Source organism: Amblyomma americanum, chromosome 1, assembly GCF_052857255.1.
Source record: "Amblyomma americanum isolate KBUSLIRL-KWMA chromosome 1, ASM5285725v1, whole genome shotgun sequence".
Classification (NCBI taxonomy): Eukaryota; Metazoa; Arthropoda; class Arachnida; order Ixodida; family Ixodidae; genus Amblyomma; species Amblyomma americanum.
Window position 1 is genome coordinate 420,487,631 of NC_135497.1, and position 15,173 is coordinate 420,502,803.

General features: G+C 45.3%; 2 long non-coding RNA genes across 2 annotated transcripts; one reads left to right on the forward strand and one right to left on the reverse strand.

Annotated features, from left to right (window-relative positions):
• Positions 1–1,044: 1,044 nt before the first annotated feature.
• On the forward strand, positions 1,045–4,710 carry LOC144103392 (uncharacterized). Its single transcript, XR_013308291.1, has 3 exons — positions 1,045–1,149; positions 2,633–2,815; positions 4,357–4,710. It is a non-coding gene; the product is annotated as an uncharacterized LOC144103392 (long non-coding RNA).
• A 5,203-nt stretch (positions 4,711–9,913) lies between these two features.
• Positions 9,914–13,580, reverse strand: LOC144103398 (uncharacterized). The gene is made up of 3 exons (XR_013308292.1): positions 13,476–13,580; positions 11,810–11,992; positions 9,914–10,268 (listed from the first exon to the last, which is right to left on the reverse strand). It is a non-coding gene; the product is annotated as an uncharacterized LOC144103398 (long non-coding RNA).
• Positions 13,581–15,173: the final 1,593 nt, after the last annotated feature.

Sequence of the window (15,173 nt, forward strand, 5' to 3'; positions counted from 1 at the left end):
CTAACGTCAAACCTGCGGTGACCGCCGAATATAGCGCCTGTACAGCGTCTAAAATTTGAATCTGGAGTTGAGGAAGCTTTTAAGGGGGCCAGTTGCTTCCCTGTTGTAATTAAATCGAAACTCACGTCCATTGTAAAGAAACAGTGCACCATTGTTTCCATGCCCTCAGGGTGACTGATTATAAATGACGAACAGAGTAAACAAACTAGCCATAAAACCAAGCTGCGCCATACCTTTAAGGTAATATATATTCAGCAGCTCATCACTTAGTCGGAAAAGCATCATCGCTGCTAATTTCTTCTATAATTGCGCGCATGCGACGCATTTGCGCAGCGGTCGGTGAGCGCATTAGGATAGCGACCATTCTTATAACCGTCTCTTATACCCTATTTACATTAAGCTATTAATTTCATTACTAGTTTTCAACACAAGTCTCTTAGCACCCAACATCAACCGGGCGCGGCGCCATATCAGGCAGGAGCTGACCGCCTAAAAAATTTTTTCCTGCGTGCTTCGCGGCCATTTATGTTTGCAATAATCATGGTAATGTTGTACTAAGCTTGAAACATAAATATCTCATGTAAAGATATTTTACGCCATGTTCAACCCGCTTACACAAGAAAGTATGACCTGTCGTCTGTAGCAATCGCATCAGTCATTTTGATAAAACAGTACACTTTTTCCCACTTACCATTCATTGTTTATTATGCTTCTTACATGTAACTACAATTACGCTACTCGAAACTACGTAGAAATATAAAAGGAATGTTATGGCAAGCAGTAACTGCGTGTTTGCCGGAAGTTTTGTACTGCTCTTGAAATTTTTGACGAGTGTTAATAAATTCAATATGCATATTTCTTCTACCTTGCACAGCTTCGGCATATTATCGTAGTTATTGTCCATCCTCCGCTGGACGATTAGAGTGCCCTAAACATCCTTTTCTCTTTCCGTCTTCTTCAGCTGCAGCCAGGCGTCGCGGGCGAATTTCGGCCTTTTAAGCTGGGAAGGTAGAAACGAAAATGAAGATCACACTCACGCGCGCGCCCCGCCCGCAAGGCTTGCTCTTCAGGAGCTTTCACCCGGCGGCTTTCACCCGTAGCTTTCACCTGTACGAAGGAAGGTCATTCCTGCCGTATTCGGCTTCCCATGTAAGGGAATATCTGCTTACTGATTGTAAGGCCGCCATGAAAGAGTGCTTTGCACCGCCAGCTTTCCCTCAGGGACAGCCCTCTCCCTGTGTCCTCTCGGAAGTGCCGAGAAGTCCGCGCCCAAGGATGCGGAGCCGCGTCATGGGTTTTTCAAAGCCAGAGCGACAAGGGATCGCGAGTTTCGCAAACTAGCTCCAATTACACCGCGTCAACAGTATGCTTGAATAGGCTAAATCAAGCAGAGCCTGTCAGCACTGGCAGACGCCTTCGATGACTACGCAGACGCCTTCGGTGAAAACGCAGGAAGAGGCGGGACATGAGCGTTTTTCCTCACCCATGACGGTGCAGACAAAGGCTTTCTCGGTTTAGTTGACGCAACGCGTGCTAGGCTGCGTAGTTGGGATGCGGAGTCCCTGGTATCAACTCTTGACGGTAGGCTAGGCCTACCGCAAATTGTCGCATCAGTTCTGTGTATCCTTTTTTTAGGCAGTTCTATCCATCTCAAAGAGTATCCGGCCTACTCTTCATACAAGTGAGCGCATTAGGCTCTAACGACCTCCCACGGACAGCCTTTACTCTGATACTGTTAGCTATACACGGCCCGCACAAACTCCGTGCTCCTTCTGCACAGTATCCCGGGAAGCCGCACTCGTGGAAATTTATGCCTGAAGGCACCGTGACGTACACCGAACAAAGGTCTCAGATTAATGCGTTAAATTTATTAAGACACAACTTATCTCTACTCTGCAGGGCGCTACACAATTATCAGATTGCAAGCATTTAACTGCATTGCCACAATGTCATTTGGGAGGCCGGTCGCGTCTTTAGATTCCATAGCACTGAACACCACGACGATGAAGAAGGTAAAGAAATAAAGCTTCATTCTGGAGCGTCAATTACCATGTGTTGTCAATATTATATTCTGAGGAAGTCCACAATCAAGATGAGCAATTACTGTATGTCGTTCATTTTGGTTTTGTGTATCTGCCTTTTGTAAACGTTCTATTGAGAGACTACATAATTCAAGGGTGACTTAGCATTAGTACGCTTATCTCTTTATTAATATCGCACGATTCCCATAATCGAAAAGCTTCGTGCTGCCACGATGTTGGCTTTATACTCATATGCATTATGCAGCTAGGTAAAACTTTTTGCCCTAGAGACCAGACAGATAAATGACACCAATTTACGCAAATGTATGGCGGAAGAAAGGGCCCGTCTGTTAACCCGAAGATTTAGTTTTATTCTTTGAGAACCGTTTGCATGCAAAGCAGGTATCAAAATACGCCGGCTGGCTACAAATAAGCGATGACCTAAAGTAGTCGCGCCTGAGTTTTTCTTCGACAACACAGTGCACTTCTGTGTACGTCGGGGATTATACTTTTAACTTATGGCGCATTGTTAAGTCATAAATAGAAGTACACGTAGTGGGTTACCATTGACCGTTCTTGGATAATATCCTGAAGACAGATTTCCTCCGTAGCAAAAACCACTTCAGAGTGGCGGCATGGCAATCCTGGGAGTGCAGTACTCGATACTCCAAAGCCCGAATAACGCCGCATCTTGGCTGCACCCTCCTGCTGTGCATTCATTCCGCGACTAAAGCGTATGGACATCTCTGTACGTCCACTGCTCGCAAACTGCATGCGGCAAAGACATTGCGCAGGTGAGAGCCTTCGATTTGAAATCGACAGTGCTGCATGCAACTACTGCCCTGAGGTTGGGTCTTGCTCCCTTGCTCTTGGGATTTTTCCTATGCAAATACCCTGGCTTGATGAATTTTGCAAAAAGATTTGTAGTGTATGTTCTTGTTAAAATCGCTGTTACAATTAGAGTCCTTATTTGTACAATATTTGCAGTACCATGGACTTAGCTCGAACTCCAATTATACAATCGCAATACGTTTTCTTTGGAGTAGCGATAGTCATTTAATAATATATCAGCGGCATAATGCGCTGCCTCCCATCGGTCATCGCGGTGGTAACAATGTAGCATTAACCACATTTAAATTTCTTTGAATTAGTAGGAGCTGAAAAATGTAGCAAAAACCAACCTTGAACACGTCGCACGCAACGCGCCATAGGTGATTCTATGCTGTACGCTATATAAGTAAAAAGCATTAAATTAGACTGTAGCTAGGCCCACCACATGACGACAAAGCGTAGTGGTCATTGTTTTAATTCTGGACGCACAAAACAGAGATTTTATGAGAAACGATCCTAACGTGCCGCCGATTATCACAACTTTCAGTTTTCGTATTAATGTGGCACTATGCCATAAGAAATTATTGCCCAATGAATCTAAGGCAAACCTTGGTCTCGACAGGGAATGATATATCTTCGTTTGGGTGGAATCCGAGGTTCCTTATGACTACTAAGGACTGAAGCATTGAAGCCATTCCACTGCGCTGCATGTTTCCTTTTCTTGAGCTCTACTCGTCACAGTCTTTTGCCCTTCCATTTATTATTCTCGCAAAGAAAAAACAAATTTAGCAGCACAAGTGTTCAACCAGGAAGGATGCCAAGGACGCAATTTATATAGAATGCGTCTAAAAAAAGTTGCGTGCGTTCCACCATCTATAAACCAGGACAACGTTGTAAGGTGCCTCCAACATGTATAAGCAGAGCCCTTTACCCTGCAGAGGAGCAAAATCTTGGCTTCCGCTGGCAAACCAGGCAACTGACTGCACCTCATCTTTGCCTTGAGTTAGTCATTTTACGTCTGTAGCCAGCGCTACGAGAAAGAGCTAGCTTGTCTTTCCCTGGTTTGCTGCTGTGAAGGCTGCTATAAAAAAATCAACGTACCGTCCTGCTTTTCACGCTTTTACATAGGAGAAGTGATGGCCTCTGGCTGAGGTTGCAATACCGGACGCCATATGAAGGCTCATGTGTAGAACATTATGCGGTAGTTTGCGGAATGTGCCCTTCCACGCACAAACTTCGCTCAGTATTGTGTCTCTCACAGTATTAAGCAGGAACGTCCGCAACCCACCTGTCTAGTTACGATAGTTGGGCTTCAGAATATTTATTTGTATGCGTGCTCGCGCACCTGTTTTTTTTTTCAGTAAAGATTTCGGCAGAAAAATCAGCGCAGATGGACGAAAGGCAATCTTCCTTACAGTGCCTTTCGGCGTTCCGCGCTGAATTTTCCGCCAAAAGGAACTACATCCACGTCGCCGAACTAACCTTTTCTTCCGGTAAATGCCAGCTACAGTTCCACGCCTGCGGGTTCGAGTGAGCAGCAGCATCAGCCTCTTCCTGGGGATGAGATCCGTCGGTGTTGCCGCTGGGCTCAGCTGATGTTGCGGTCCATGCCCCGGTGCCACCCGTAACTCCTGAAGTCGCCAGTGCAGTAGCGCTACAGGACGTGGCGGTGCCACTGGTCGGCGACACGCCACGTGTGCCGTCGGCAGGAGGTGCCGCCACGGCTCCGTGACTCGCAACACCCAGCCTCTGGCCGATCGAGTAAGGACGAAATAAGCAGGCTTTAAGACCGACGTGTTAGGACTCCTGGCACGCCGTTAGAGACTGCTGCAGAGAAAAATTAGAGAAAATTTTAAAAAATGTCATAGCCTGAGAGTAAATATATTTCAAGCAGATAATAAGATGTATGATAAGAAGTTTTGCAGAAATCGAATTACATGCATAGAGACACACAGGCGGCCTGCCTTCCGCAGCAGGGACCGGAAGGCAGTCCGAGGGAGAGCAGTGCAACGTACCCATAACACGCAGCCAGAACGCACATCCTCAAGTTTCAGACACAAACTCCCATATACCACTTATTTGCATGCTGCTCACAATGTCACGTGGTATGACGGCATTCGCGGTTTTAGAGCACAGACAGTCACGCTGCCAATAAACATCTATTCCTTGAGTGAACTAGTGCCCGCCAGCAGAAAACAAGGAGGCGGCGATGATAGCAGCAATTGCACTAAGCAGACACCGGGAAAAGCAACTGCCGTCGCTCTCGGTCAGGCTCATTCCCCTAATAGCGTATTCGTAACGGAGTATTCAAATCGACGAGGTTGAGCAGCTGCCCGAATCGGCGAAGAAGCAAGGTATCCGTCGCAGTCGAATGAGGAATCTGATGTCAATCCAAATCGCCCATTGAAACAAGATCTTCAATCTCACAGAGCAAGGAAACTTCATCAAAACGACGACTGGAATGCGCCTCGCGCATAAAAGGACGCGCCACTGTTTTGTAGCAACTAACGCAAGGTCGCGCCGATAACTTTCCCGTCGTTAGTCAATGTGCGCACCACTTGCCGGCCGCTGTGGCTGATCTGCGACGTGGCAGCGGGGAACCAAGAGCGTGTATTGTTTCGTGGATTTCGTCAAATTGAAAACTTCGAAGGATATCTTTAATGACATCTTGCGTGGCTGCCTCCCAAGTGCATTTTTTTACCGAAAACGACTCAGAGCCGATTGATACTGATCAGGAAGTTAGCGGTGTAAATAAACTCACAACGTAAATGGAGAGGTTTGATTGGTGTTCTGAATTATAATGTTCCGAAGCGACGTAGGCTACAGCGACCAATGACAGACGATCAAACAGACGGAAAGTGGGCAACGGAAACTGAACAGCGCACAGAATACGGCCCATTACCTATAAGCTTTACATCGACCCATCATTGAGTTTGGTTACTTCCTATTTTCAGGCAGCTTTGTTCTACAGGCTCCACTGTCTTCAACTTTTCTAGAGGCTGGACTTGCGGTTACGCTTTGGTTTTCTCTTGGCGACCAACCAAAATCTGTATCACGAATCTGGTGTTAAAGTACGTAATTCTTTTTGGTCATGTTGGCAATCTATTTTTTTTCTATAGATTTTTTCCAACTCTTTGACTTCGGTTCAGAACACCGCAGGCAGTTCTCAGGTTGCTTCCGTCTCATTTGCTGGGGGGCATGCATTGCTTAGTCCCTTCCAGGGTTCTTTCATCTCAGTTTTACAAGGTTTTTGATAACGTATTCCTGAACTGTGCAAAGTACCTCCTGTTGCCTACGTTGGCTAGAATCCTAAATGACCATTAATAGAAACACCTATCCCTCGGCGAATAATGCAACGAAATGGCCGGGGCTGCCATATATTTACGTCACATATCAACGTTCGTTTAGAAAAACAGCGGTATGCGACATATGCAAGATCCAAGGGCTCTGCTGTCGCAGTTAGGGACCCTGACTGCAATCGGGGCCCATAGAAATACACGTAAACAAACACCTTCAAAATGATGTCTTTTTTTCACACGGCACCTATCAAGTCAACGTCCATCAACATCTTGCGAGTGCAATTTATATTAGAAAATGTAGAAGTTAGGAACGACATAATGAAGCTGATCTATTTTTTAAACGCTTTGTTATTACGTGTCTATGTGCGCGCTTTAGCCCGGATGGGGGAACAGCCAGCCGCTGCTCCTATAAAAACGGATGCAAATAAAGCTTTTCCAAGAAAATTTCTAAAATTTTACCCCACCAATGAAACCAAACATTCATTCACAGCTGGCGAATGCATCTTAGCGCAGATTGTCAAAGAATGAAGCGTCATTTACAGTACGCAGAGCTTGTGTATGTGTGTTCTTTCCTGTGTGGCGTCTATTTGTTGACTGCTGTTCTTTTAGATTTTCGAATCCGATTTTTTTAAATGCGGCCACGAATGCCTGTTTTCATGCGGCCACCACCAACTATTTCGACGAGCTCAGTCATGATAAAGTCGACTGATCAAACTTCGATGTCGTGCACATTGTTGCAATACAGCTCATGCTAATTGGGAAAAGCAATATACATTTAGAGTGTCCACCTCCTTCAAGAAACAAAAAAGTATACTAAAGGCGACCTTCCTTCGCGGTACGATAACTCCACGGACCTTCCGTTGTCAAATAAATGGTAGAGAACACTCGCCGCTCTAATTTATTCGTCATTAAAGTGAAATAATAATGTACAAAAAGTGTCATTCTTAGATTATACCTAACAACAGTAGGGAAAGGCAATATATTTACTGAGTTCAGGCGCGATATTAAAACACAACAAATATGTGCAGTGGCGCTGCTCCGTAATGCCTTGAAAATGTGCAAAATAATCATATTTATCATGCGTTATTGAAGGAGTTCTAGAGTGGCACGATGGCTGAGCAAGTAGTCTTACGGCTGAGACTTACGGCTGAGGTGATTAGTGGCACACCTCAGCCGTAAGTCTCAGCCGTAAGACTACTTGCTCAGCCATCGTGCCACTCTAGAACTCCTTCAATAACGCATGATAAATATGATTATTTTGCACATTTTCAAGGCATTACGGAGCAGCGCCACTGCACATATTTGTTGTGTTTTAATATCGCGCCTGAACTCAGTAAATATATTGCCTTTCCCTACTGTTGTTAGGTATAATCTAAGAATGACACTTTTTGTACATTATTATTTCACTTTAATGACGAATAAATTAGAGCGGCGAGTGTTCTCTACCATTTATTTGACAACGGAAGGTCCGTGGAGTTATCGTACCGCGAAGGAAGGTCGCCTTTAGTATACTTTTTTGTTTCTTGAAGGAGGTGGACACTCTAAATGTATATTGCTTTTCCCAATTAGCATGAGCTGTATTGCAACAATGTGCACGACATCGAAGTTTGATCAGTCGACTTTATCATGACTGAGCTCGTCGAAATAGTTGGTGGTGGCCGCATGAAAACAGGCATTCGTGGCCGCATTTAAAAAAATCGGATTCGAAAATCTAAAAGAACAGCAGTCAACAAATAGACGCCACACAGGAAAGAACACACATACACAAGCTCTGCGTACTGTAAATGACGCTTCATTCTTTGACAATCTGCGCTAAGATGCATTCGCCAGCTGTGAATGAATGTTTGGTTTCATTGGTGGGGTAAAATTTTAGAAATTTTCTTGGAAAAGCTTTATTTGCATCCGTTTTTATAGGAGCAGCGGCTGGCTGTTCCCCCATCCGGGCTAAAGCGCGCACATAGACACGTAATAACAAAGCGTTTAAAAAATAGATCAGCTTCATTATGTCGTTCCTAACTTCTACATTTTCTAATATAAATTGCACTCGCAAGATGTTGATGGACGTTGACTTGATAGGTGCCGTGTGAAAAAAAGACATCATTTTGAAGGTGTTTGTTTACGTGTATTTCTATGGGCCCCGATTGCAGTCAGGGTCCCTAACTGCGACAGCAGAGCCCTTGGATCTTGCATATGTCGCATACCGCTGTTTTTCTAAACGAACGTTGATATGTGACGTAAATATATGGCAGCCCCGGCCATTTCGTTGCATTATTCGCCGAGGGATAGGTGTTTCTATTAATGGTCATTTAGGATTCTAGCCAACGTAGGCAACAGGAGGTACTTTGCACAGTTCAGGAATACGTTATCAAAAACCTTGTAAAACTGAGATGAAAGAACCCTGGAAGGGACTAAGCAATGCATGCCCCCCAGCAAATGAGACGGAAGCAACCTGAGAACTGCCTGCGGTGTTCTGAACCGAAGTCAAAGAGTTGGAAAAAATCTATAGAAAAAAAATAGATTGCCAACATGACCAAAAAGAATTACGTACTTTAACACCAGATTCGTGATACAGATTTTGGTTGGTCGCCAAGAGAAAACCAAAGCGTAACCGCAAGTCCAGCCTCTAGAAAAGTTGAAGACAGTGGAGCCTGTAGAACAAAGCTGCCTGAAAATAGGAAGTAACCAAACTCAATGATGGGTCGATGTAAAGCTTATAGGTAATGGGCCGTATTCTGTGCGCTGTTCAGTTTCCGTTGCCCACTTTCCGTCTGTTTGATCGTCTGTCATTGGTCGCTGTAGCCTACGTCGCTTCGGAACATTATAATTCAGAACACCAATCAAACCTCTCCATTTACGTTGTGAGTTTATTTACACCGCTAACTTCCTGATCAGTATCAATCGGCTCTGAGTCGTTTTCGGTAAAAAAATGCACTTGGGAGGCAGCCACGCAAGATGTCATTAAAGATATCCTTCGAAGTTTTCAATTTGACGAAATCCACGAAACAATACACGCTCTTGGTTCCCCGCTGCCACGTCGCAGATCAGCCACAGCGGCCGGCAAGTGGTGCGCACATTGACTAACGACGGGAAAGTTATCGGCGCGACCTTGCGTTAGTTGCTACAAAACAGTGGCGCGTCCTTTTATGCTCAAGAGGCGCATTCCAGTCGTCGTTTTGATGAAGTTTCCTTGCTCTGTGAGATTGAAGATCTTGTTTCAATGGGCGATTTGGATTGACATCAGATTCCTCATTCGACTGCGACGGATACCTTGCTTCTTCGCCGATTCGGGCAGCTGCTCAACCTCGTCGATTTGAATACTCCGTTACGAATACGCTATTAGGGGAATGAGCCTGACCGAGAGCGACGGCAGTTGCTTTTCCCGGTGTCTGCTTAGTGCAATTGCTGCTATCATCGCCGCCTCCTTGTTTTCTGCTGGCGGGCACTAGTTCACTCAAGGAATAGATGTTTATTGGCAGCGTGACTGTCTGTGCTCTAAAACCGCGAATGCCGTCATACCACGTGACATTGTGAGCAGCATGCAAATAAGTGGTATATGGGAGTTTGTGTCTGAAACTTGAGGATGTGCGTTCTGGCTGCGTGTTATGGGTACGTTGCACTGCTCTCCCTCGGACTGCCTTCCGGTCCCTGCTGCGGAAGGCAGGCCGCCTGTGTGTCTCTATGCATGTAATTCGATTTCTGCAAAACTTCTTATCATACATCTTATTATCTGCTTGAAATATATTTACTCTCAGGCTATGACATTTTTTAAAATTTTCTCTAATTTTTCTCTGCAGCAGTCTCTAACGGCGTGCCAGGAGTCCTAACACGTCGGTCTTAAAGCCTGCTTATTTCGTCCTTACTCGATCGGCCAGAGGCTGGGTGTTGCGAGTCACGGAGCCGTGGCGGCACCTCCTGCCGACGGCACACGTGGCGTGTCGCCGACCAGTGGCACCGCCACGTCCTGTAGCGCTACTGCACTGGCGACTTCAGGAGTTACGGGTGGCACCGGGGCATGGACCGCAACATCAGCTGAGCCCAGCGGCAACACCGACGGATCTCATCCCCAGGAAGAGGCTGATGCTGCTGCTCACTCGAACCCGCAGGCGTGGAACTGTAGCTGGCATTTACCGGAAGAAAAGGTTAGTTCGGCGACGTGGATGTAGTTCCTTTTGGCGGAAAATTCAGCGCGGAACGCCGAAAGGCACTGTAAGGAAGATTGCATTTCGTCCATCTGCGCTGATTTTTCTGCCGAAATCTTTACTGAAAAAAAAAACAGGTGCGCGAGCACGCATACAAATAAATATTCTGAAGCCCAACTATCGTAACTAGACAGGTGGGTTGCGGACGTTCCTGCTTAATACTGTGAGAGACACAATACTGAGCGAAGTTTGTGCGTGGAAGGGCACATTCCGCAAACTACCGCATAATGTTCTACACATGAGCCTTCATATGGCGTCCGGTATTGCAACCTCAGCCAGAGGCCATCACTTCTCCTATGTAAAAGCGTGAAAAGCAGGACGGTACGTTGATTTTTTTATAGCAGCCTTCACAGCAGCAAACCAGGGAAAGACAAGCTAGCTCTTTCTCGTAGCGCTGGCTACAGACGTAAAATGACTAACTCAAGGCAAAGATGAGGTGCAGTCAGTTGCCTGGTTTGCCAGCGGAAGCCAAGATTTTGCTCCTCTGCAGGGTAAAGGGCTCTGCTTATACATGTTGGAGGCACCTTACAACGTTGTCCTGGTTTATAGATGGTGGAACGCACGCAACTTTTTTTAGACGCATTCTATATAAATTGCGTCCTTGGCATCCTTCCTGGTTGAACACTTGTGCTGCTAAATTTGTTTTTTCTTTGCGAGAATAATAAATGGAAGGGCAAAAGACTGTGACGAGTAGAGCTCAAGAAAAGGAAACATGCAGCGCAGTGGAATGGCTTCAATGCTTCAGTCCTTAGTAGTCATAAGGAACCTCGGATTCCACCCAAACGAAGATATATCATTCCCTGTCGAGACCAAGGTTTGCCTTAGATTCATTGGGCAATAATTTCTTATGGCATAGTGCCACATTAATACGAAAACTGAAAGTTGTGATAATCGGCGGCACGTTAGGATCGTTTCTCATAAAATCTCTGTTTTGTGCGTCCAGAATTAAAACAATGACCACTACGCTTTGTCGTCATGTGGTGGGCCTAGCTACAGTCTAATTTAATGCTTTTTACTTATATAGCGTACAGCATAGAATCACCTATGGCGCGTTGCGTGCGACGTGTTCAAGGTTGGTTTTTGCTACATTTTTCAGCTCCTACTAATTCAAAGAAATTTAAATGTGGTTAATGCTACATTGTTACCACCGCGATGACCGATGGGAGGCAGCGCATTATGCCGCTGATATATTATTAAATGACTATCGCTACTCCAAAGAAAACGTATTGCGATTGTATAATTGGAGTTCGAGCTAAGTCCATGGTACTGCAAATATTGTACAAATAAGGACTCTAATTGTAACAGCGATTTTAACAAGAACATACACTACAAATCTTTTTGCAAAATTCATCAAGCCAGGGTATTTGCATAGGAAAAATCCCAAGAGCAAGGGAGCAAGACCCAACCTCAGGGCAGTAGTTGCATGCAGCACTGTCGATTTCAAATCGAAGGCTCTCACCTGCGCAATGTCTTTGCCGCATGCAGTTTGCGAGCAGTGGACGTACAGAGATGTCCATACGCTTTAGTCGCGGAATGAATGCACAGCAGGAGGGTGCAGCCAAGATGCGGCGTTATTCGGGCTTTGGAGTATCGAGTACTGCACTCCCAGGATTGCCATGCCGCCACTCTGAAGTGGTTTTTGCTACGGAGGAAATCTGTCTTCAGGATATTATCCAAGAACGGTCAATGGTAACCCACTACGTGTACTTCTATTTATGACTTAACAATGCGCCATAAGTTAAAAGTATAATCCCCGACGTACACAGAAGTGCACTGTGTTGTCGAAGAAAAACTCAGGCGCGACTACTTTAGGTCATCGCTTATTTGTAGCCAGCCGGCGTATTTTGATACCTGCTTTGCATGCAAACGGTTCTCAAAGAATAAAACTAAATCTTCGGGTTAACAGACGGGCCCTTTCTTCCGCCATACATTTGCGTAAATTGGTGTCATTTATCTGTCTGGTCTCTAGGGCAAAAAGTTTTACCTAGCTGCATAATGCATATGAGTATAAAGCCAACATCGTGGCAGCACGAAGCTTTTCGATTATGGGAATCGTGCGATATTAATAAAGAGATAAGCGTACTAATGCTAAGTCACCCTTGAATTATGTAGTCTCTCAATAGAACGTTTACAAAAGGCAGATACACAAAACCAAAATGAACGACATACAGTAATTGCTCATCTTGATTGTGGACTTCCTCAGAATATAATATTGACAACACATGGTAATTGACGCTCCAGAATGAAGCTTTATTTCTTTACCTTCTTCATCGTCGTGGTGTTCAGTGCTATGGAATCTAAAGACGCGACCGGCCTCCCAAATGACATTGTGGCAATGCAGTTAAATGCTTGCAATCTGATAATTGTGTAGCGCCCTGCAGAGTAGAGATAAGTTGTGTCTTAATAAATTTAACGCATTAATCTGAGACCTTTGTTCGGTGTACGTCACGGTGCCTTCAGGCATAAATTTCCACGTGTGCGGCTTCCCGGGATACTGTGCAGAAGGAGCACGGAGTTTGTGCGGGCCGTGTATAGCTAACAGTATCAGAGTAAAGGCTGTCCGTGGGAGGTCGTTAGAGCCTAATGCGCTCACTTGTATGAAGAGTAGGCCGGATACTCTTTGAGATGGATAGAACTGCCTAAAAAAAGGATACACAGAACTGATGCGACAATTTGCGGTAGGCCTAGCCTACCGTCAAGAGTTGATACCAGGGACTCCGCATCCCAACTACGCAGCCTAGCACGCGTTGCGTCAACTAAACCGAGAAAGCCTTTGTCTGCACCGTCATGGGTGAGGAAAAACGCTCATGTCCCGCCTCTTCCTGCGTTTTCACCGAAGGCGTCTGCGTAGTCATCGAAGGCGTCTGCCAGTGCTGACAGGCTCTGCTTGATTTAGCCTATTCAAGCATACTGTTGACGCGGTGTAATTGGAGCTAGTTTGCGAAACTCGCGATCCCTTGTCGCTCTGGCTTTGAAAAACCCATGACGCGGCTCCGCATCCTTGGGCGCGGACTTCTCGGCACTTCCGAGAGGACACAGGGAGAGGGCTGTCCCTGAGGGAAAGCTGGCGGTGCAAAGCACTCTTTCATGGCGGCCTTACAATCAGTAAGCAGATATTCCCTTACATGGGAAGCCGAATACGGCAGGAATGACCTTCCTTCGTACAGGTGAAAGCTACGGGTGAAAGCCGCCGGGTGAAAGCTCCTGAAGAGCAAGCCTTGCGGGCGGGGCGCGCGCGTGAGTGTGATCTTCATTTTCGTTTCTACCTTCCCAGCTTAAAAGGCCGAAATTCGCCCGCGACGCCTGGCTGCAGCTGAAGAAGACGGAAAGAGAAAAGGATGTTTAGGGCACTCTAATCGTCCAGCGGAGGATGGACAATAACTACGATAATATGCCGAAGCTGTGCAAGGTAGAAGAAATATGCATATTGAATTTATTAACACTCGTCAAAAATTTCAAGAGCAGTACAAAACTTCCGGCAAACACGCAGTTACTGCTTGCCATAACATTCCTTTTATATTTCTACGTAGTTTCGAGTAGCGTAATTGTAGTTACATGTAAGAAGCATAATAAACAATGAATGGTAAGTGGGAAAAAGCGTACTGTTTTATCAAAATGACTGATGCGATTGCTACAGACGACAGGTCATACTTTCTTGTGTAAGCGGGTTGAACATGGCGTAAAATATCTTTACATGAGATATTTATGTTTCAAGCTTAGTACAACATTACCATGATTATTGCAAACATAAATGGCCGCGAAGCACGCAGGAAAAAATTTTTTAGGCGGTCAGCTCCTGCCTGATATGGCGCCGCGCCCGGTTGATGTTGGGTGCTAAGAGACTTGTGTTGAAAACTAGTAATGAAATTAATAGCTTAATGTAAATAGGGTATAAGAGACGGTTATAAGAATGGTCGCTATCCTAATGCGCTCACCGACCGCTGCGCAAATGCGTCGCATGCGCGCAATTATAGAAGAAATTAGCAGCGATGATGCTTTTCCGACTAAGTGATGAGCTGCTGAATATATATTACCTTAAAGGTATGGCGCAGCTTGGTTTTATGGCTAGTTTGTTTACTCTGTTCGTCATTTATAATCAGTCACCCTGAGGGCATGGAAACAATGGTGCACTGTTTCTTTACAATGGACGTGAGTTTCGATTTAATTACAACAGGGAAGCAACTGGCCCCCTTAAAAGCTTCCTCAACTCCAGATTCAAATTTTAGACGCTGTACAGGCGCTATATTCGGCGGTCACCGCAGGTTTGACGTTAGCCGAGAGCCTCTCCTCCCGCCGATTTTCAAGTTGTGCGAGAGAAGGAGAAAATGGTGTGGTTTTGGAAACAGTGGTGTGTCAAGGAAAGTGGTAGCGTTATAGGAATATCGTTCGACACCTTGAGGGAGGACACATTGGGTTCAAAATTCAATCGCGCGTAGGCTTTAAACGTACAAATGCTGGAGCATTTCATTCATATCACATGACGCAATGTGAATGATAGCGCCCCGTTTACGCTGCAAAATAAAAGAAAGTTCAGCTTTTCTCAAAACTGGAGAACAAAAAAATAATTGAAATACCTAGATGAGAAACGACAGCACAATAAATTGTTTTTTTTTTTTTACTCGAAGGCGTAATATTAAGGGTATTTCACCCAAGAGGGCACAGATTTTTTGGTTCCGTTTATGGGGTTTAACGTCCCAAAGCGACTCAGGCTATGAGAGACGCTCATAGAATTTTTAAAAGTACTATTTTTGAGTTACAGGAGCGCTTCTTTCGGCAAGGTTTTGTCAGTGGTGTAGCGCATGAAACTATAACTGAGACGTGCT